This window comes from Tamandua tetradactyla, chromosome 11 (assembly GCF_023851605.1).
Source record: "Tamandua tetradactyla isolate mTamTet1 chromosome 11, mTamTet1.pri, whole genome shotgun sequence".
Lineage (NCBI taxonomy): Eukaryota > Metazoa > Chordata > Mammalia > Pilosa > Myrmecophagidae > Tamandua > Tamandua tetradactyla.
In genome coordinates this window covers 92,900,605-92,923,394 of record NC_135337.1, presented here as the reverse complement: position 1 = coordinate 92,923,394, position 22,790 = coordinate 92,900,605, and the positions used below count along the sequence as shown (strand labels likewise).

Below are 22,790 nucleotides of genomic sequence, written 5' to 3'. Positions count from 1 at the left end.
TTCTTAAACAGCTCCTGTACCATGATGGTCTTGCTGAACAATGGATCATGTTGTGAGTAGCCATAGAATTTATAACTTTTTTATTTCTAAGATTAGAGTACTAGATATCAAAAGAAAGGTTGGGAGAATGTAGGATTCCTTAACAAAAGAAAATAATATAAAGGTAGTGTTATATTAAATATTTCATGTCTAATTGAAGTGAAACACATTATTGTTATGATAGTGTGTTCACAATTTAACGAGTCTCTGTTTCTGTCCTGTCGGATATTTCAGCCACATAGGATCATGAAATCAAACACGTTTCAGAATGTTGCCATTTTCAGGAATGTCAGAGATTCATTTCATTCTCTTTGACCTGTTTCCGCACTTGTACCTAATCAGCACCATTTTCATAATCCTGGCCATCATCTCAGGCTCTAACTCTAAGTGAGCATGTACTTCTTCCTTTCCCAGTTGTCGTCAGAGAAAATATCTGTTCCATCTTTTCCTCTGTTCAGAGGCTGCTGCTGAACCTCCAAACACACTTATCACATGTGCAAGCTGCTTCAGCCATATATTTTCTTCACTGTTTTTGGACACCTGGAAAATGTCATTCTAACTTTAATGGTCTATGGCAGCTTCATGACCATACTTCATCCCCCACTCTCTGCAGAGATCATGAACCCCAGCCCTGTGTGTTCTGGGATTCTGGTGCTCAGTGTCACAATCTCCTTGCTAGAGGCTCTGACAAATTTGAAGCTGTCCTTTTGTTCAAATATGAAAATCTCACACTTTTTTTTATAATCTTCATGAAGTATTAAAGCTCTCCTGCTCTGACAACACAACTGTAGTGTGTTCTGTATATCATATTCCAAGGACTTTCAATGTTGCAAGGCTCAGAAAACTGAAAGCCAGAAATTCTGGCCCCCTTCAGCCATCATTTTGACTTTTTCCACTTTTATTTATTTAAAAGCAACACAATCTTGGGTATTACTTTGGGATTTGTTGCGCACTCACTCTTGTTTATAAAGCTTTGCATTTTCTAGCCTGTAATTTTACCTTTGAATGGCTTAAATTATCAGTTAAACTGCAGGTGAGTGTGTTTTTCCTCTCTTATCTGGAAAGGCACATGGTGAACACGGTCAAGGTTCCTCTCTCATCTGGACAGACACATGGTGAACATGGTGTCATCTTCTACCTTCTTCTCCTGGCGTCTTGTTTCATGAACCTCCCTGGGAGGTGTTTTCCTTCTTGATCTCCAAAGGTTGCTGACTGGTGGACTCTGCTTCTCATGGCTATGTCATTCTGCTCTGCTGTCTCTGAATCACTTTCATTCTCCAAAATGTTTCCTCTTTTATAGGGCTCCAGAAACTTATCAAGACCACACAAATGGGTAGAGACATATCTCCCCTAATTCATCTTAACAACCATGCTTGATTAAATCACACCTCCAGGGAGATGATCTGATGACAGTGTCAAACATTCAGTATTGGATAGGGATTATTCAAACTTTATGAAATGGGATTTTGATTAAAGCATGGCTTATCTAGGGTCATACATCCTTTCAACCAGCACACCATGATTATGAAATGGAAACACACGTTGAGAAAAGTAAAAGAAGAATGAATTTTAATGACATTTGAGTTGTCAAAGTAGCACTGAATGTTTTAAATTTAATCTTTAAGATGTGGCTAAATTGATCCTTAATTCCTTAATAATCCACCTTTAATATAACTGGATTGCACTGTCTTTTATGTACAATTGAATGTCATCCCTAACTAGCTAACTTATTTTTGTTATATTTTAGAATCTTTTAACAGGTGTCACTAAGGAAATAGTTTTAAGTAGGCCAAAATGGTTATATTTCATGTGTATTTTATGATAATCAGAGCAATGATACTGTATTTTATCCTTTAAAAATTATTTCTCATGAACAACTCCGGTGAAAAATTAGAAGGCCTCCATAATAGAACTACTAATATAGAGAAGAAACCAAAACATGGGGAACCAGATGAAGAAGCAATGAATGGGATATATTTTCTGTGTAAATCAGGTATTGATGGCTATAAAATGCATGTTCACCAGCAAAGAAAGATTGTATAACTATGTGCAACATTACTTCATGTCAACTGTTGGAAACCATTCAGTCTCCAGTTATCCCCATCTTCCCTTAAACCTCATATTCAGGATGTACCTAAGATATTAAGAATTGCCAAATTATTATACTACTGAATCACCAAATAGTTGTTTTTCTTTCTGTATTGGAGAATAGGCAGAAGTTAACACCTGAAATTACTGAGACTCAACCAGTCTCACCCTTGTCTATACTTTTGATTTTAATTGTTATTCTAGCTTTGTCTCAGCCTTGTGCATACTTACGATTGTAATGGTTATTATAGCTTAGTCTCAGCCCTGTGTATACCTATTATTATAATGGTTTCCCTAATCTTCTCTCAGTTCTGTTTATATTTACTACTGTAATGGTAACAGCGACTTATCCCCTTGTTTGAATCCATAAAAACATTACACTTCTCAGACTCAGGGAGGCATGTTTTTTTCAATTTTTTATTAATTTTTAAAAAATTACAAGAAAGAAACACAAACATTCTTGATATATGGTCATTCCATTCTACATATATAATCAGTAATTCACAATATCATTCATAGTTGCATATTCATCATCATGATAATTTCTTAGAACATTTGCATTAATTCAGAAAAAGAAATAAAAATAAAAGAGAATAATAAAATGAAAACAGAAAAAAAATTACATATCATACCCTTACTCCTCCCTTACATTGATCACTAGGATTTCAAACTAGATTTATTTTAACATTAGTTTCTTCTATTATTTATTTTTATTACATATGTTCTACTCATCTGTTGACAAGGTAGATGAAAGGAGCATCAGACACAAGGTTTTCAAAATCACAAAGTCACCTTGTGAAAGCTTTATCATTATACAATCATCATCAAGAAACATGGCTACTGGAACACAGCTCTACATTTTCAGGCAGTTCCCTCCAGCCACTCCATTTTATCTTGGCTAACAAGGTGATATCTACTCAATGCATAAGAATAGCCTCCAGGATAACCTCTCTACTTTGTTTGGAATCTCTCAGCCATTGACACTTTGTCTCATTTCACTCTTCCCCCCTTTGGTTGAGAAGGTTTTCTCAATCCCTTGATGCTGGATCTCAGTTCATTCTAGAGTCTTCCTCAATTCCTTTATGTTGTCTCGGCTCATTCTGGGGTTTCTGTCCCATGTAGCCATGAAAGTCCATAACCCTGGAAGTCATGTCCCATGTAGACAGGGGGTGTGGCAAGTTTGCTTGTTGTATTGGCTGGAGAGAGAGGGCACATCTAAGCAACAAAAGAAGTTCTCTTGGGAGTGACTCTTAAACCTAATTTTAAGTAGGCTTAACCTATCCTTTGTGGGGTTAAGTTTCATATGAACAAGCCCCAAGACTGGGGGCTCAGCCTATAGCTTTGATTGTCCACACTGCTTGTGAGAATATCAAGAATTCAACTTGGGGAAGTTGAATATTCTCCCATTCTCACCATTTCCTGAAGGGGACTTTGCAAATACTCTTCAGGGAGGCATATTTTGGGGCTGATAGGCCATCTGCTCTCCTGCTTTATGTGTGGCATTCATCTCTTTTTTCTTTAAAATCCCAATGTTTTCTATTGGCAGTTATGTGTGTTGAGAAGAGAACAAACAGCTTTTGCCTAATATCAAAGATGGGTCCATGCCTTTCCAGGTGATTTTACCTAATATCTCAAAACATCTTCCACTGTTCAATTCCTAAGTCTGTTTATTATTTCCACACGAAATGCCACCTCCTCCCAGCAGGTTCCAAGGCTCTCAATTACCAATACCAGAATAGAAGCCCTTATTAATTTGTTAAAGTGAAATACAATATATCAAGATGGCTTCAAGGAAGAAATATTTTTCTAGCTCCACGAATCAAAACATTAGATGTGAAGCCCCTGAACTATTTGAGGTATCTGAAAGGACAAGGATTAATTTCTTCTTAGCCTATGGTTGATAATTTTGAGGTGAGGTACAGGGAGGTAATATTTACATCTGGGGAACCTTGACATTCTGGAATAAATTGTCTATCACTGCTCACTAAACATATAATTTTACTCTCACTTCTTTCTCCAAGAGTTACATTTAGTGATGGAGAATGGAAGTGATAAGTGTCACCCCTCAAGGTTTGACACTTGAGGAACACAATAAGAATATATTGAATTGAAATTCATTTGTTGGAAGAATATTTCCAGAGATTATGCCAACTCTCTACCTTTCTCTGAAGCAATATCTTTGGTAATGTGATCATGAGACTCCTCCCATGAAGAAGTAGAGTCTATGTCTCCACCATTGAATCAGGGCTTAATTGATGATTTTCATTTGTTGTCACAAGTAGCATATGATGAAAGTGAAAGTGTGCTTCAAGAAGCTTTAGCATGTCTCTGTTTCTCTTTCATAGGAATAAGTATCTGCCATTTGAACAAGCCTAGGCTAGCCTGCTGAAGAAGCATGCTATATAGAGAAAGCAAGGCAGTCATCCCATCCGAGACACTAGACCTAACACTTGACTTATAGCCAACATGTTAAATATCCAAGCCATGATCAGAAAATTCTCAACACATAATACACAGCTAATCATAGATTTTTCCAACCAGCTCTTGGACAGCTTGGATCAGGGCAGTTCAGAGTCCAAAGGACATATCAAGCATGGAGTAGACGTGACTTTTAATTAGGACTTATGAACAGGAGAGTAATTCCACAGTGGTGACCAGCCATGGAAATGAAAGTTAAAGCTGCACAAATGGGTGGGGTGAGTAAAGTTTTATAAGGATTTACAACAAGGGTGTGAGAACAGAGTTTCTGTAATGTCTCTTGACACAGGGATTTGTTATCAACAATGAGCATGGAGGGGATTCAAGCTCTTGTTTATGATACCATTTGTACATTATTTACCCCCAAAGATAAACAAACATTATTTAATGTTTGTTTTGGTCATGTAGAGAACCATGTAAAATTACATTCTCTCAATATGGAGGAGAATGTTCTCAATATAGAGGGGAGTCCTGGGCCCATGATCCCCACACAGACTCATAAGAAACTTAACTGAATCCACAAGAACATCTCATTTTAAACTCCCATGTTATGAGAAAGTAATTATCTTAGGCCATTTATTTCTGTGATAGGTTGCTATGCAACTATAGCTAAATATTGCAATAATTAATGTGGACAAAACTGTTGGTAATCAACCCAAGCCTTACAATTCTCAATTTTGGAAGTCCTTTGATATTGGCTGCATTCATCCTGATCAATGATTCAAATTTATTTCAGACAAATTTACTAAGGGATGAGTACAATTGAGGTTCCCTTTCAAGTAACCAAGATAAGTTGGAAGGACTTTAATATTTGTGCAGAAAGGATTTTCTAGCCAAAAATCACAAGACTCCACTTTCACAATTATTAAGAAACAAGAATCTGGTCACTTGGGATGATCACTCTTTGATCCTTGATCATGATAATTGAAAATTTTTTTAACATTAACTAGATCAAGAAATTAATGTAAAATAGGGTATTCATTTACCTTCTCTTTGATGTTTAGGATGGACTTTAGAAAACATGTTTATATTTTGCTAAGAGAAATAAAAGGAATTACACTTGAAAGCAGTACTCAACACTTCCAAATTAAATTAGAAATGATGCAATTAAATAATATAGAGTAAGCAGTATTCCTGCACCTCGATGAATTAACATTCTTACATATGTACCACAAGCTTTCATACTTTAATAAGTGAATGTAAGTTATCAACAAAAAATATGTTCTACAGTAACACAATATATGATTGGAAATTTTATTTATCATATTTAATCACAGTGTGTACTCTAAGGCCATATCATATAAAACTTTTTTGAAATTTCTCAAACGTGTAGAATCCACTCAAGAGGCATCTACTACCCTGTGCCAGGTACCATGGCAGGCAGTGTGCATATTGAACTGAAAAAGAGGGCAATTACAGAACATTCTTCAGATGCAAGGAAATGTCATATTATGGCTTCCTCCCCAAAGAATTTTCTCAGTGATCCCTTTATGTCTTTATTATTCAGACTTTAGATGAAGGTGCTCAATATGAACATAAATATAGTGTGTCATATCAAGGTCTTTCCACCCAAATATACATTCTGCATAGCAACGTAACTAAGGTAACCTCCCATGCTTGTACAATAAAATAAGGATATAATAAGAAGAGATATTCTTGAGTAAAAATGCTTTGTACCTCCCTGAACAGATGAGATACTTATAGGGGAAAATGCAATCTTAGACTAAGAGAAAAGGATCCCATTGTGAAAATGCATCTTAGACTAAGAAAAAAGGGATCCAAACCCACCAGAACAACTGCAAAATGCATCACTTTGTCATTGATGAAGTTCTCAGAACAGGAAAATTGGCCAATCTGGTTGAGTTCAAAGAGAAAGCCAATCTGTGCACAAAAGGACAGCCACAACAGCATTAAAATTTTTTAAAAAAGGATGATACATATACATCTTCCAGGACTCCAGAATCAACAGTCCATATATACAGGGGAACATGATGACTTTATAGTGCAGAGGTTGGTGGATGGTGAGGAATTGGTCAGAAACCACTGCAGTCTGGAGGATAATATCTAATCCTATGAAGGGTATTAAAAAGTACATCTGTGTGATGCAGTTTAATATTTTTGCTCTGTGTTGATACATTCACTACGATCTTTGGGCTGGTAAGGAAGTGAGCAAATGTTAGAACAGGATATCTTAGACAGGAAGAAGTAAATATACATGGGGATGTGAGTTCAGTGCTGGTCAACAAGAAAATGAGGTTTCTAATCATGGTGGGCATGGACATGGTTAGGAACAACCCAAAGAATAAGGGCTGCAATTCTGCTTCTTCTGAAAATCCTGAAGAAGAAATTCTGAAATTCATGTTTCATTTCCCAGTTCTTTGGGGTTGATGTGAGTACAATGAAATCAAATAAAACATTATTAATTTTCACAGAAACGTGTATTATTATGCAAGCCAAATACATTCATTTATATTATGCAGTCAATAAATTAATTTCTATATTTAGTTTATGCACTTCATCATCTTAAGGCTTTCCTAGTGCAATCTCTAATAAGATCTATTTATCCACTCTAACTTCTTTTTCCAAGAAGTCAAGTAATCTACAGTATTTATGAGAAATCCATTCACTCAATGCAGGAATATATGTTGACTGACAACTGTGTGCTGGGTTCAGTCAATTTGAATACAATGTTTAAAATATGTTTTGGTAAATTTCAGGGGAGATGATAGAGTTTTGAACTCTGGAACTCAAACCTTTGACCAAGTCAACTATTAAACAGATAGGAACTGTCTGAACTACAGTTTTGAAATTCCATAGGCCAGAAAAATATTGCAGAGCATTCAAGGAAGAGGCAAAGGAAGAGAGTGATAAATTGCAGTAAAGAAATAAAAATGTCTCTCCTTCTGTGGCAGTTACCACACAGAGAAAAGAAAATTAAAATACAGCATACCAAAACAGATGGGATGCCATGAAGGCAGTGCTGAGAGAGAAATATATTCCAAATGCTTATGTTAAAAAGCAAGGAAATACTTAAATCATAGGCCAAACCTCAAAACTGGAAGAAGTATAAAATGAAGAGTAAACTAAACACAAATTGAGCATAATGAAAAAATTAAGATCAGAGTGAAAATAAATGAAAGAGAAAGCAAAAAACAAAAGAAAGAATGAACAAAACCAAAAACTGGTTCTTTCAAATGATCAATAAAATTGGTAAACATTTAGCTAGACTGATAAAGAAAGAGGATAGAAATAATAAAAATCAGAAAAAAGGGGCATTACTAGTGATCCCACTGAAATGAAGAATATAAAAACTTATCATGAACAACTCTATACCAATAAATTAAATAGCCTAAATGTAATGAGAAGATTCTTAGAGTCAGAAACGACCTGCTAATCCTAGGTAAGTGACTCTAGGAAAATAGAAACCTCAACATCCCAATTACTAGTAAAGTGATTAAATTACTAATAAAAACTTCAAATAGAATCAGGTAGCTACTCTGGAGGTTACTCTTACACAAGCTTCAATTTAGACATTGCTACCTATCATAACTTGCCAAACCCCAACCAAAACTATTCCAGCCAATTCTAAAGAACAACTAGGGCAATATATAAGTTTCTAAAAATGTTCCATGCACTAGGGTAACTCTCCAGAAACCTACAACCTCCAGATGGGTCCCTGGACCAGAGAAATTCTGAATGCTAGAGGGCCCAGCCTCTTCAGAACATCAGCTAGTTCCATCTCCCTACCCTATATTAGTAACAGCCACTTCCAACATGAAAAAGTTATAACGGACATAGCTCAAATACCCCTGAAGAGAGGGATAGAAAGATCAAAGGTGACAGTGGAGTTATACAGAGAATATAGGATTTAACGAATAAATATGATTGCTGAATCATTAAATTGGTACCTCTTTTTGTCTCCAGTATCTTAGAGTAGTGAGAAGTGAAAACCTAAAATGTGGAATTGTAACCTATGTCAAACTCTGAAACCTGTTCTACAACTAATTATTGCACTGTGCTGTGCTTCTAAATTTATTGCTTTTTTGTATGTATGTTATTTTTCACAAAAATGGAAAAAAGTCATTTGTGATGATAAAAAAGATTTATTTCTTCTAGCCTCCTATATTCTGGAGCAGCTAGAAGGAAAAATCTGAGAGGATCATATGGTAGCCCATGACAAACTCTGGGATTTGTCCTGTAGCTATTTGATGAAGAGAGCTTTGAAATGTATTATTTTTTCCTTCTTTGCTTTGTGTATATGTTATATTATACAATGAAAACGTTTTTAGAAAAAATAAAAGACAAAATGGCTGTAGTAAGTACTGCATTTACAGCATTCATGTTGAATATTAATAGATTAAACTTCCCGATCAGAATACACAGATCGGTAGAATGAGTAAAAGAACATGTTGCAACTAGTACTTGTTTATAGGAGGCTCACCTTAGACCCAAAGATGTAAATAGGTCAAAAGTAAAAGGGTAGAAAAAGATATTCTGTGCAAATTTTAATCAAAATAGAACCGGGGTAGCTATATTAATAGTAGACAAAATAGACCTTAAGTCAATAGCTGCTATAAGATACACAGAAGAATGCTATGATTTGATAAATTGAACAATCCACCAAGAAGAAATAGCAATTACATGTATTTAGACACCTAACGATGGTGCCCCAAAATGAATGAGGCAAACACTGGTAAAACTGAAGGGAGAAATAGACACCATTTTGTCTGAAACTACTGTTTTGAAATCCCATAGACCAAAAAAATACTGCAGAGCATTCAGGGAAGAGGCAAAGGAAGAGAGTGATGAATCGCAGTAAAGAACTAAAAATTTCTCTCCTTCTGTGGCAGTTACCACACAGAGAACTAAAATAATAGCTGGTAATACCAATACAGTACTCTCATCGATAGATAGGACATCTAGATTGTAGATCAATAAGGGCACAGATAACTTGAATAATATGATAAAAGAACTAGACCTGAAAGTCATAAAAAACACTGCAGTCCAAAACAGTAGCATATACATTCCTCTCCAGAGCAAACAGATCTTTTTCTAGGATAGACAATATTTTGTTTCACAAAGCAAGTCTCAATACATTTGGAAAGACAGAAATCATACGAAACATCTCCTCTGACCATTATGGAATAAAGCTGGGCATGAGTAGCAGGAGAAAAATAGGAAACCCCACAAATATAAGGAAGTTGCATAGCACTCTTTTTAACAATCATGTGTCAAAGAAGAAATTGCAAGGGAAAATAGTAAAGATCTTGAGAAAATTAGACAGGAGAACACAACATATTAAAACTTATGGAGAGAACTTCTAAGAAGATGGTAGAAAAGGGTGTGGCAGGGCTTACTCCTCTTTTAAAAACACCTAGAAGACCAGCAGAAACTGTTAAAATAACTATACTGTCACTCTAGAGATGAGGGGAGGACTGTGCATCACCCAGACAAGAGCACAAATTACTTCCAGCAGCACATTAAAAGAATTATACACATGACCAAGTGGGTTTTATCCCAGGTATGCAAGGGTTGTTCAATGCAGGAAAATCAATGGATTTATCCACCACATTTGCAAATCAAAAAGAAAAAACTACATGATAATCTCATCTGATGCAGAAAATAAATTGACAAAATCTAACACCTTTTCTTGACAAAAACAATTTGAAGGGTAAGAATCAAAGGAAATTTCTTCAACATGATAAAGGTCATATATTAAAAACCACAGCTAACATTGCACTCAATGGTAAAAGACTGAAAGCTTTCCTACTAAGACTGGGAATGAGACAACGATGCCAAATGTGACCACTACAATTCAATATTGTGCTAGAAGTTCTAGCTAGAGCAATTAGGAAAGAAAAATAAAGAATATACATCCAAGTTGGAAAAAGAGTAAAACTGTCCATATTTGCAAGTGGCATGAGAGCCCCCCACCGCCCTCCACAAACACACAGACACACACACACAACAAAGCTAGTAGAGCTAATAAACAAGTTCAGCAAAGTGGCAGGATGCAAGTTAAACATGCAAAACTGTCAGTAGTGTTTGTATACACTAGTAATGACCTTTTGGAGGATTTAATGAAATAAAAATCCATTTATAATAGCAAGTAAAGGAATCAATATCTAAGAATAATTTCACCATTGATATAATGCACCTATATGCGGGAAATTAAAGTAAATTGCTAATAAAAAATTTTTAAAACCTAAATAGATGGAAGGACATTCTGTGTTTCATGGGTTGGAAAGCTAAATGTTGTTAAGATGTCAATTAAAACCAAATTGATCTACAGACTTAATTCAATAACAATCAGAATTCCAACAGCCTACTTTGCAGAAGTGGGAAAGTCAATTATCAAATTTATTTTAATAAGGATAAGGGCCCTGAAATAGAAAAAACATCTTGGAAAAGAGGAATGAATTGGAAGGACTCACACTTCCTGACTTGAAAGCATATTGCAAAGCTATCTTGGTGAAAAAAAGAATGGACTTGGAATAAAACAGATAATTTATCAATGCAAACAGGTTGAGAGTTCAGAAATAGATTCTCACATCTAGGATCAATTGGCTGTCAACGAAGATCCAGAGTCCACTCAACTGGGACAGAACAGCCTCTTCATTAACTAGTTCTGGGAAACTGGATATTCATAACCAAAAATGAAGGAGGACCCCTAACTCAGTCCCTATGCAAAAAGAGAATCAAAGTGAATGAAAGACCTAAATATAAAAAATAATACAACAAAATTGTAGCAAAAAATGTAAGGGAAACATTTTCAATATCTAGTGATAGGCAGTAGTTTCTTAGACTTTACATCCATAGCACCAGCAATGGATGAGAAAAATAGATAAATGGAACTCTTCAAAATTTAATATTTCTGTGCTTCAAAGGATTTTGCCAAAAGCATGAAAAGACAGCTGAATCAATGTGAGAACATATTTGGAAACATCATATCCAATAAGTGTTTCATATCCAGAACATATAAAGAAACCGTACAACTCAATATAAATAGACCAACAATCATATTTAAAAATAGGAAAAAAAATGAGAAGACGTTAAATGAAAGAGGAAATACAATGGTTAAAAACATATGAATGGATGCTCGTCTTCACTAGCTATGAGGGATCTGTTAATCAAAATCAAATGTGATGTCACCCCACATCTACTACTAAACAAACAGGAACCTACAAGTGTTAGAGAGGATGGGGATAAATAGGAACACTTATTCATTGCTGGTCAGAATGTGAAATGGTAAAGTGGCTGTGGAAAATGGTTTGAGTTCCTCAGAAAGATAAGTATAATTTTCCCTTACAATATAGCAAACCCACTACACTGTTGTTCATAGCAGCCTTATTCACGAATGTTAAGAGATAGAAACAACCCAAGTGTATATCACCCAATGAATGTGTAAACAAAATATAGTATATACATACAATGGAATATTATTCAACAGTAAGAAAGTACAAAGTCCTGAAGCATATGACCACATGATAGGAACTTAAGGACTTTATTTTGAGTGAAATAAGTTAAACACGAAAGGACAAATATTAAATGCTCTCACCAATATGAAATAATTATAATATGTAAACTCATAAGCACAAAATTTACCATAAAAGTTAACAGGAGATACAATGAGTCTAGAGAATAGAGAGCATTTGCTTAATATGTGCATAATTTTTAGCTGCATTGAATTGAAATGTCTGGAAGTGGATAGAGATGATGGTGGCACATTATTCTGAGTATAAATAACAGTGCTTAATTGCATGTGAATGTGGTAGGGGAAGTGTAGCATTATGTATGTCACCAGCAGAAAAGCTAGAAGTTAAAACATCGGAATGCATAACACAATGAATCCTGTGTTTCATGAAAACTGTGATTATCTTACAAATATAAATACATTCTTTCAAGGACTAGAGAAAATATTTGAAACATTTACAAGTCATTAATATTAATGGTATGTGGGAAAATGCTCCCACAGCAAACTATGAATATAGTTAACAGTAAAATCTTAATATTCTGTCACCAACAGTAATAAATTGACTACAACAGTGCCTGATGTCAATGAAATTATCTCATTAAAATAAATAAAGTCTACACAATCAAACAACAAAAATATCTACAAATACCCAGACTGAAGTAGGGAAAGCTCTGATCATCCAAGAAAGCATCTGAGCCTCTGAGAAGTGGACAAAACTTTATTGCTTCTAGGTCCAGAGGATTCTCCATCCAATGTTTGAGCCCAAAATATTCTTTGTTTCTAGATTATATAGGCTACTGAGAAAGGCAAGAGTAACTAAGGGAATGGGTGGTAAACACTGGAAAAATACAGAGACAGAACTTGCAGAATTGGAGTTAATACCTGGCCCTTAGCTGTACTCCTTTGTCTTTGATAAGGGCAGCTCCTGGATATGACAAGAAACAGCCTGGCAGCCTCCCTCTTTGCACACTGATATCTTTGGACATGCTTGAGCAAGTCTGGACTTGATTTACAGCCCTGCAGACATTCTGCTTTTCTTCCTTCAAGAAAGCTTGCAATTATACACCTCTAGGAATGCATAAATTTATAGAGTGATACACACAAATGCACAGAGTAATATGCATAAATGCATAAAATGATAAACATAAATTCATAAAGTTATATAACAGTAACACTGAGGTGATACACTTAAATTCATGAAGTTATACAATAATACTGAGGTTAAAATTGCAAACTACCTGAAGACTTTCTTTAATTTATTGGTTATCTCCTTTTTAGCTTCTATGCACTTGAAATCCTGAAAATCCCATTTGGTTTCCTGTCTCAATGTATTTGGTGTTTCTGGTGGAACAGGAGACTATGTATCAAATTAGTAGCAAGCATAAACTCCTTTGTTCAAGATTTTAATTCAAATGATGTATGTAGTACAACTTGGATCTCATGATCACAGCCCATCTTTCTCTAAGTGCAAGTGTTCAATTTCTTACCTCTATACTGGGACAGGAAATTCCCACGAAGTGTATTCCTTAACACTACGCTCCCCCATAGGTAGTCATTCTATGTACAACTGTGTTGCCATGAAGTCCCAGTGGATCATTTCAATTTTACATTCATAATTGTCCAGGATTATTTCATAAATTTAAAATGTTTTAATATTTCTGCTTTTCTGATCTACAGAAATCAATTCTCTTTTGATGTGAAAATTCTCCAATATTTTGCACATCTTACACAAATCCCTATGTTCAGGGTAGTGAAGCTATATGTTTTTTCTTTTCATTCCATTTTTTAGTAGACTTTATTTCTTCAAATATTCAGACATTTCAGATTTACATATCTATTGGGAAGATATTAAAAAGAGTTCCTATATTCCCTCCCATACAGTTATGCATAATTATTGTTAGCATCTTATATAATCTTGGTAATTTATTGTTATTAACTATAAGCATTTAATATTATTATAATTTAAACAAATGCAGTGGGATGTAAAAGAAAAAGGGATAAAACATTTAACATCAAAAACAAACTTTCAGAGGCAGAAAGGGCTCAAATCTTCCAAACATGCAGGTTTGAGTTGGTTCCTCTTGGAAACATTTCAATAAATCTCTTAAGACAATTATTCCAAAATTTAGATGTGCAAAAAATTCATTGGGAGGGCTTATTATGACACAAATAATTACCCTAACCCCAGAGTTTTTGATTCTTTACATCTCGGATGGAAGCCAAGATTTGCATTTCTAATAAGCTCCCAGGTGTTGCTGATGCTGTTGGTATGGGAACACACATAACTTACTGCTCTTTACTATCTCACTAGTACTTGGACTTAATAAGTTTTCCTCCACTCTTTAATATTCCCATGCAGACCTCAGTTGGATACATCAACTATTTTAGTTGGCATCCTGGTCACCCATGTCATTTTCTCCTATAATAACTTTTCCCCAGAAAGTACAGAGATGGCCCAGCCTGAAAAGTCCTAATTTATATTGCTGGAAGTCCCAAGGTGTTTGCTGAGACCCATTGGGAGCCTATTTAAAGTTTTCATTACCAGAGAGTAGAAGTCTCATTAACTAAATGATTGTCATTCTATTCTTTAAAAATTTCAGCTCCCTAGGGGAAAAACAAGAGTAATAGAATGGAAACTTTCTGACAATCCTATCTCCTTAAAGGTAGCCCATAGGGAGTTGTGAATCTCTTTCCTTTAATTTATAACTTCTTCACCTATTAAATTCAAATACCCCTCCTTTCTCTCAATGCTTGCAGACTAAAGAAATCTAATTAACAAAAAGAAAAACATTCCCAATCAAGTGGCCCTAATTACAACATCAGTAAATCCCTCACCCATCTTAATGGAACCATACAAACCAAATTGCAATCTCACTCGCCTATCCCACTGAACAATACCCCTTTTAATCTTGCAGTGCTTTTGCTCCAACACACTTTCGGTCCTACGAAAAAAGCTTGATGCCTTTTGTTTAATGAAGATGATTTCTACTCACTTATCCCTGTTATGGCAGCCCCCAAAGAAAGTCATTATTGCTGATTTACCATTGTCTGGTGCTGTTTCTTTCATTGAAAGTATCTAACATTGTGATGGACTGATACAGTATACAGTATGAGCATTCACCCAATAGGGTGGCTCTAACTGAGAATTGGGGGAGACCAATCTGGTTTATATAACCTAGTCTATCTCGTTTATATAACTCTTTATGCAGTAACTTCTCTCTGTGTATAATGAAATTGTTAGGTTAAGGCCTCAATGAAGTAACTGATCCTTAGTAAACATTCCAAGAAACTCCCCCCACCTGCAACTTCCAGGAGGTCCCTTGTAAAACCAAACCTGCCACAGCTCAAATGGAAGACCCATGATTGTCTGTGCATCCACCCTCCAGCAACTGAATTCCTGTGATAGCTCCCCTTATCCAACCTCAGCCCTCCAGCAGCTACAATCCCAGCAGCTACAATTGTAGCACAAAAATCAGGAACAAGGCCGCAGGCCTCCAGGAACATTTCACAAAGTTAAAAACAGACTGAGACTAAGGATCTGTAGTTTCGGGAAGCAGCTTTATTTGCTATGGCCATAGGGCTCAGCCGAGTAACCTCTGAAAGTTTGAACCCTGAACAAAAGGCAACCTTTGCTTTTATAAACTGTATGACATGTTAAAGACAAGGTAAACAATTGGCTGATTTAAGTTGAGAATGGCCCAGAGCTCAACCGTTGAGGGGCCTCCAATGCAAGGATGTCTTCTCTTGCCTACATGCATCTTCACAAGTTCCTGAAGGCTAGGGGAGGGGGTTTCTATCCCAGGAATGTGTCTTATCTCACTTACCTGCATGGAAAGGGAGTTTGGAGATTTTCCACAGAGAGCACAGCTAAAGCAGAAAGAGGGGGAGGCCTGCCTGCTACATTTTCCCCCCTTTAATGCTTACCCCCACTTTTAGGGAGGGGTTTTAACATCATTTATATTTAATTTTATTTATTTATTTGCTGCAGGTGTTGGTATGTTCTGATCTGAGCTGGGCATGGAAAACAATGTAGCCATGCAGGGTTTAGGCCCTTGTGAAGTTGGGTTGGTAAAGGTCTGTGTCCTCCCTCGGTTGGCCTCAAGTTTTCTCCTGATGGCCTCTTTGTGATTGTGCCTGGCTTAGGTTGTTCCTCCCCTGAAGAATCTTACCAATCTTTGGCTAACCAGACATCTTCTGGGGCCAAACAGGGTGGTATGATGTGTGCAAGTGAGGGAGCAGTAACAACCCCTGAGAGGGTCTGATCTGTCTCGTTGACAGCTTATGCCCCCTGGCCTCTATGCCCAGTACCTGCTTTGGGGTTTTTTCACATGCTGGTGGGCATTAGCTTTGGTTACATGTTTTTGGGAGCCCATGGTTTTTCCTTTTTCTTCAGTGAAGTCTTAGCTCGTAACTTTGGGCAAGAGATAAAGTTAGCACCAGCTCCTAGGAGGCCTTCTCAGTTTTGCATTCCTAGAGTAACTAAAACAGCATTACTGAACCTGGTGAGGTGGGATTATAGTATACTGGGGCATCTTTCTTTAGGGTTTATACAGAATAATTCAAGCTTGAGAACAGACCTGGCATGAATACGGGTTATAGTTTTTACCTTTATCCAATATGCCTGGCATGCATTATTTCCCTTGGAAGGGCTTATGACCATTACAAGCAGAAACAGAGGAGTGAGGTGCATGGTGCTGGCTATGGGGAGTGCCACAACATGAATGTACAATCAGCTTCAGGAAAGGAATGGAGACACACACTCTGAGGAGCAGTTAGGAAGGGGGAAGTTATCCAGGAAAGAGGGATTCCATCAAATTAGAGTAAAGTTGGTTTTCAGAAAGAAATCTAGGAGACCTATTTCCAGGAGGGCTGAAACTGCTAGACGAAAGACAAATACAAAGAACAAGAAAAGACAGTTAGTCCACAGACACACCAGACCAGGATGTCCATGGGTTGATTTTCTAATTTTCAGCCCTGCATAGATCAGTCAGCTTCCGGGGTGACTGGGGCAGGGCTCGGAGGTCTCCTCAGCCTTCAGCCATGCATTGACTAGCTGTTTCTGGTGAACTAGAGCAGGGCAATGGTGGTCACTCCGGCCTCAGTCTTGGTCTAGTCAGCTCATCTCAGCTGCGATGGAGTAGGGCACAGTGCCTCCTGGAGGATGGTGCATCACAGGTGTTCAGGATCAGGGGTGCACTCGCAGGGGTGGGCTGCAGTGGCCCTGTTGACCTGAGAGTGGTGAATTTATAGGATGCTCTTCACAGCTTTGACAACTGCTGGGATTACTAAAACAACATGGTAAGAACCTTTCTATTAAGACTGGAGTGAGCCTCTTTTTTTTTTTATTTTTTCCTCTTCAGCTTTTTACCCATATCATGTTTCCTGGTTTGACCTCAGGTAAGGGAGGGTAGATGCTAAAGAGTTTGAGTACTGTTTTTAATACCTCTCCTTTTAGTTCATTTAAAACTTTTCTTAACCTTGACCATAATTTCCCCTATACAAACTTTTGATAACTTACTATGTTCATTCAGGCATTGTCCCACATTTTTTCATTCTGCAATGGCCATTCATTTCATGTTAGGACAAAACTATTCTCTTTTTCCTCTCAGCAAAAAAAAATCCTTTATATCCTTCAAACTCAAGTCACCACCTCAAGCAAATATTTCATCACAAACAGTTATTATCAAAACTAAATTTGTTAGAATAATGTTCAATACCCAAAACACTCCAGTTAAAGCACAACCGAAATTCCAACATATAAAAATTTTTGTTGTTTGTTGGTTTTGGCTTTTCCTTTCCCTGTATTCCAGTCTCCCATATTTTCCAGCTTTCCCATTTTATGAAGCATACCAGAGTTGATTGTTTTGTAGCCACAGTGTCAGCAGGGCATTGCTTATTAAACTTTCGTGCAACCAATGCCAGAAAGATAGAACTTTTTCCAGTTTGCTGATTAAACTTTTAAAAAGCAGTTTATGTGATGGGGTTGGTGCCAATTTTTATAAATTTCATGCAATCTGCATAGTCCAACACCACTCCTTCAGCCCCTGCATCAGCAATTTTGACCATCCAGATAATTAATGTTTTTTTCTTTTCCTGACAAACCTTTTATATTTAAAATACTTCTATTACCTACTTTATTCTATACATTCTCATCCCACTTATCAGGGTTCTAATCACAGTGGCAGTGGCTAATACCATATGCACTTTTCCTTTGCTTACTTTACCTTATCTTTCTTGTATTTCTATTGGGCTATATGGACTGTGCCCCTCTCAGCTATTGATTGATAATTAAAATGATTTCTTCAAAAACAAAATTTTGATCCTGCAGTATTTACAGTTTTTCCTGTAGTTCTACCAATTCCTTTTCATAATTATTTTTTTTCAGAGATTGCTCTATTTTTCTGTTTATATACATTTCTATATTATATTAACATATTTCATTCTTTTTTTCATATGTTCCAGTTATTTTTTCTCTTTTTTTCATGGTATGCTTTCTAGACACCAACAACCCAAATAGGCTTCTCCTGTTTTATTTTATTTTCCTAGTTTTTACAGAGTCCTGTGCATTTTGCTCATTCCTCTGCAAGTGAGGAGTAAGGTAAATTATCCCATCCTGGGATTTCTTGGTTTTTTTATTTTGAGCTTAGAGGATCTTTTTCCCAGAAAAAATGACATTCTTTCCTAATCTATGTTAAAAGCCCATGGCTTACTGTTAATTCACTTTAAGTAAACTTTGAAGAGGGCCTACTGATGTAAAAATTCCCAAATGTCTTAAAGCACCAGAAAGTATAACCCAGGGAGACAAAATATTTAAATTTAAAACGATTCTGCATACAAAAATACAAGAAACCAACACTTTTCAATTTATCAGATATGGCCCTAATAAAGCATCACAATATTTAGAAGAACATACTCCACAGTTTCTGCATAAATTTTTAAAGCTTGTCTCATTGACCTCTACTATTATGAAGCCATGCTGAAATGCGAATCCTGTTCCCAGTGCCAATTTTGTGCATAAACGACAACGTGATATTTGGGACCATTTAATTTATAGGTTTGGATTTGTGGACAACACTGAATTCAGTGACATAAAAATAGATTTTACCAGGAAAGTAAGTAAAGAAAATAATTAAAAGTTAGCAACTGAAAGTCTTCAAAAAATAGAGCATAGTTACATCACCAGGTAAGATGGCATTACCACCTGAAGAGAAGTCCTGGAGAATTTCAGAAGCAGCATTATAACTCTCTGTAAAATTCCATAGCAATTTTGGGGACAGCATTCAGAGTCTCCTTAGTTAAGATACTTAGCAGAGCATAAGATTTTGATGAGGTGTTGTCCCTCTCTCATAAGATTTTTTTCTCTTTCTTCTTTTTATGATATCTTCACATAGTAGTGGCCAAATTCCAATTAGCTTGTGTGACTAGGCCCAGTTTGGTCCTCTGGGAACTGGCTAGAGACCAAGAGGAGCTTCCTGGGACCTAGATATTTTTATTAAAGTACACCTCCTTCTGAGAGGATAGCCAGTCCCCCCAGATAGAGTGCACGTTTTAACTGTTTTGTTTGTTTTACCAAGGTTACACAATGGCAACATTAATTGTACAGAACAGATCCTTTTCATGAAACCAATTTTAAAACCCTTACCTAGATGTTTTCCTTTTACTCTGAAATGTGTAAGATTTAATTTATAAGACAGAGTAATGATAAGCTGTAATACAAGAAAATATCTTATTTTTATTCTTCCTAATAGTGGTCCACTTTAATTCATAGTTTCCTAAGTCAGTCAGGGGTCAACTTGATTCCCCAGCCATTAATAAAAGCTTTTTTTAAAATTAGAAATCATGCATTTCAACCATGTCTTACTGACTTCACCTCTCACATCTGTGGTACCAGTGATTAGTGGGAGAGCTTGTAGACAAACAGCAAAGGATTTTGAACAAACTGTCACTTCCTTCCATCTGGCTGCTCCCCCATGGGGACATTGGGCACATAACCCCTCAGCCAGCCCCACCCCCCCTTTTCAGGGTTGCTCACCCTGAGCCATATGAGGATTGCCACAAACTTGCAGAATTCGAACTCACTCACAGTCTAGTGCACAGCCCAGGACTTCCTTTCATTCACACAATTCCACACACACACACTCCAACCCTCCCCCTGCACCGCCCTTTCCAGAACCAAACCTGAAGATTTCCATTTCCCCTGGTCCTCCAACTGGAGACTGGTACTCAGAGAGTCTGTGGGAGTTGGTCAGGCTCCCCGTCCACTCAGGCCCCCCCCCCCCAGCCTTTTATGAGTGGGCTGAAACGGATGCACCTGGGTGCTTACCAGACAGATGGGTGGTGCTTCCAGAAACTTGGTTCCAGAAACTGTCCTGGATCCATTGCCACTCTGGTGGTGACAGGCGCCCCATCCAGGAAGTACAGGAATCTGAGAGATGGGGAAATGCCCCACCGCCAGCACTGGATTCTGTCAGGTTTCCAGTCAGAGTGCTACTACCGCCATGGGTGAGGGAGATGAAGGTACACCTGCCTCATATCCCAGACGAGCCCCCAGAGATGTAGCATGAAAACCAGGAATGTGGCCACAGGCTTCCAAGAATGTTTCACGAAGTTAGAACAGGCTAAGACTAAGGATCCATAGTTTTGGGAAGCAGGCTTTATTTGCTATGGCCATAGGGCTCAGCTGAGTAACCTCTGAAAGTCTGAGCCCTGAACAAAAGGCAATCTTAGCGTTTATAGACTGTATGGCATGCCCCCTTCGGTAGTTACAGCCCCAGCAAGTACAAGCTTGTGATAACTCCCTACTTAGCCTACCAATTTCTCACGCACAAGCTAGACAACGAAAGTCCACCACTTCCTTCCCCTACCCCTGCCAACCATCCTATAGAACCTGTAGCCCTTCCCCTGTACAGGGCTGTTACCATATTAGGCTTCAATCCACCTGTTTATAGCCTCACAATAAAGCTCATCTGTTTGAGTTTTGGTCTTTATTCCTACTTCTGGGTCAAGAAACCTATCATTTTCATGTTGAGACCTGGGATTGGGAATGGAGACAAAACCTCCAAAGGAGGGATGGAACCCACATGCCTGACTTCAGCTCCAACACAGGTGAATCATCTCAGGATAAGGAAAACACTGTCCTCTTTCCTGTCTGACACTCTCCTTCTCTGTTGTCCTAGACAACATATCTGAAATCCTAGTGCTAGAGGACACTTACCTCTGCCAAGTCTGGGACCCTAGGGGCAAGTGAGATGGTGGGATGCCTCCATCCACTTCTCCACATACTCTCTGGACTTGAAACTCTAAATCATGTGAGACTGAGAGTTTCTCTCTGCCCTATCCATTATCACGGGAAATGGGCAGTCCTTAGCTTGCTGCTGATTTAAGACACGAGATTAATTTTCCATAGCAACAACACCTGGTCACAGCACAATTTAGATAACAGGTCACTTTGGCCAGAAAATGGAAGCCTGTGGCATATTTCTCAGGGATTGGAGCCTAGCCATACTTAAAAAATTTTTAATCATTTCTATATTCTCTCCCTGTCTCTCAAGCCTGTCACCTAGTTCACTGTTCCCCCTTCCCCCTCTTGTCATAGACCGCCCATTTCCGTAGCTCACCACTAAACCACAAGCCTTCCTGTTATTTGTTCCACTTCTCTGTTCTGCCACCTGCTCATACTGCTCCTGCCTAATTCCAGCCTTTACCTGGCAACTATCTCTTAGCTTGTGTGATTGGCTCCCCGGACCCTCTGCCCCCTCCCTCACTCCTCCCCCAGTGCAACTGTATATAACCTGAGCTCCCTAAAAGCTCGGGGTCTTCTGCGCACTTGAGCTCCCTCAGTACTCATAGCTTATACTATGTAACAATAAAGAAGCTTTGTGCTGATTAATTGGCCTCTGGCTCAAGTCCTTTAGCCCCCTAGCCGAGACGGCTAGGCCTTGCTTACCACAAGGTTTACACCCTGCGAGCTCGCCCCCTTCCACCCAGGGTTCTGGCCGCAAGGCTGCCGGGCGACTATCAGCTCGCCGAGTGTCTGCCCAGCTGAAGCTATCCCGGCAGAAGCCTTAACCAAAAATTCTTCTAGACATTGACTATCACTATCAGTGTCTTGGAAAGTGAAGTCCCACATATCCAGGCCTTCTTTGGCTTGTGCAGGTGCCCTTCTCTTTCTCTGCCAAACTTGTTCCACTTATCAAATCTTATTCTCCATTCTCCTCTCCTGAAACAACCTATTTCTGAACCCAACACTCCTTCTCTTTTCCCTGCTAACTCTTCCTTTAATTCTGCAAACCTTTTCCTAACTCCGCTCCCCCTCCTCCCTAGGCAGTCCCACCCAGTAGAGTCGTGACTACTTCTAAAACACAGCCAGAAGATAGTACTCCCCGGAGCCTTCTCCCACACCTGCAGACTAAATCTAAACTCAACAAGCCGAGTTTCTTACTGTCCAATCCAGCCCTGCTCCAAAACCTAACCACCTAATGCAGTTATGGGGGAGGGCTAAGCACAGAAAAATGGGTGTGGTTTAAAATTCTTTTTTTTACTGGCCTGGAAATTAAAAATGGTAATCATAAAAAAATGCTACAGGATATAGCATGTTTTTTAATATTTTTCTCCAATAAAACATTTGCAATAGTAACTGTAATAATCAGATCATTATTGAAAGGTAAATATCCTTGTAATAGAAGTAACTGAATAAAATCTAATCAAATTT

General features: G+C 37.7%; 1 long non-coding RNA gene across 1 annotated transcript; it reads right to left on the bottom strand.

Moving 5' to 3' along the window:
* Nucleotides 1-3,294: 3,294 nt before the first annotated feature.
* On the bottom strand, nt 3,295-20,919 carry LOC143649684 (uncharacterized). The gene is made up of 3 exons (XR_013159145.1): nt 20,403-20,919; nt 17,013-17,364; nt 3,295-3,323 (listed from the first exon to the last, which is right to left on the bottom strand). It is a non-coding gene; the product is annotated as an uncharacterized LOC143649684 (long non-coding RNA).
* Between the last annotated feature and the right edge of the window lie 1,871 nt (nt 20,920-22,790).